This window comes from Arachis ipaensis, chromosome B09 (assembly GCF_000816755.2).
Source record: "Arachis ipaensis cultivar K30076 chromosome B09, Araip1.1, whole genome shotgun sequence".
NCBI lineage: Eukaryota > Viridiplantae > Streptophyta > Magnoliopsida > Fabales > Fabaceae > Arachis > Arachis ipaensis.
In genome coordinates this window covers 41,364,926-41,366,952 of record NC_029793.2, presented here as the reverse complement: position 1 = coordinate 41,366,952, position 2,027 = coordinate 41,364,926, and positions in this window count along the sequence as shown.

The window sequence follows — 2,027 nt, the reverse complement described above, 5'->3', positions numbered from 1 at the left end:
CAATTAAAAAAAAATTAAATCCTAAACAATAACATGATTTTTTTTAAAATTAATTTTTTTTATATTTTATAATAAAAATAAAAAATTTGATTAACATTGAGCTAGTCTAATATACTAGATAATTTTATTTTTTTAATAATTTTTAATTATAATTTTAGTTAACAAAATTATATAATAAACAATTAACTATAATTTCTTAATTTAAATTAGTCAATTTATTTTTAAAATAAAATGCAGTAAAAAATCTAACATCATAGCTATATCAATTAATTTTTTAATTAAATCATTTGTATAAAATAAACTAATTTTTTTAAACTAAATGATAGCACGTGTCATCCATCCAAAAATAACTTTATGTAAAGTCGACTAGAGGTAGTTTTCAGCGTAATAATACGGTGCTGTGCCTCTTATTTGATTTTGAGGCCAATTTCAAAATAATTACCGACCATGATTCGGGTCATGCCATGCCTCATGAACCATGCATGATAAATGTGTGACATTTGGAAGATTCATAAATTCAAATTCAGCATTCATGATGCTTAAATCAATTTTGAGACTTGAAAACAGTGATTGAGAATGTCACGCCTTATAACTTATAACCCTAATTACTGGGACATTGCTCTATCTCTGTGTCTATCTCTTAATTACTCTATTATCAATGTTTTTAAAAATCAATAATTAATCAATAAATGAGAGAAAATAAGAAAAAATTAAAAGACTTACTAATGAGGAATTTGTGATTCACAGTAACAAATTTTTGTTATGAGTTATGGATGAAGGTGCTTCATAACCAATAATAAGAACATACTTCCCTGCGGTTCCTTGAGAAGACGACCCGAGGTTTAAATACTTTGGTTATCAATTTATTTAGGGGTTTGTTACTTGTGACAACCAAAACGTTTGTACGAAGGGATTTCTGTTGGTTTAGAAACTATGTCTACAACGCAACTATTTTTATAAAATTCTTTACTAGCAAAAATCCCCAAACGTCAAAATGGCGCCGTTGCCGGGGAATTGCAATCGTGTGCCTTATTATTGGTTATTGTAAATATTTTTCTTTTACGTGTTTATTTGTTTTTATTTTCTTCTTTTATCTTCATTAGCTACTATGAATTCTCACCCCTCTCGCTTTGAGTTTGGTTCTAATATTGTTGAAAGGAATGAAAGTTATAACAGGAACATGCATCAAGGTCAGAGCAATCAAAGATGGATGGAGCCAAGAGGATCTGATCAACCCTTTTGGCAGCAACACCCTCCAAGATATCATGGACAAAGACCATTCTACAATGTATACCAAGGCAATAGACATGGTGGACAACCTCGTAGTTACCAACAAGCCCCACCCTGTGCTTATAGGCCATCCTCTCAACACAACCTTGAACCACCACACTCACAAGCTCCTTTTCACCATTCGCCACCATATAATCCTCATTCACCCCGATTCCAATCCAATTACTCCCAAACATCACCACTTCCCCATGTACCATATCCAAATCTATCACCCCGAGAATCAGAGGTTTGCCTCAAGGAAACAGTAGATCAATGATGAGCGGATAATTTATACGCTTTTTGACATTGTTTTTAGTATGTTTTTAGTAGGATCTAGTTACTTTTAGGGATGTTTTTAATAGATTTTGTGTTAAATTCACATTTCTGGACTTTACTATGAGTTTGTGTGTTTTTCTGTGATTTCAGGTATTTTCTGGCTGAAATTGAGGGACTTGAGCAGAAATCAGATTCAGAGGTTGAAAAAGGACTGCTGATGCTGTTGGATTCTGACCTCCCTGCACTCAAAGTGGATTTTTTGGAGCTACAGAACTCGAAATGGCGCGCTTCCAATTGCGTTGGAAAGTAGACATCCAGGGCTTTCCAGAAATATGTAATAGTCCATACTTTGGCCAAGAATTGACGATGTAAACTGGCGTTCAATGCCAGCTTTCTACCCAAATCTGGCGTCTAGCGCCAGAAAAGGATCCAAAACCAGAGTTGAACGCCCAAACTGGCACAGAAACTGGCGTTCAACTCCA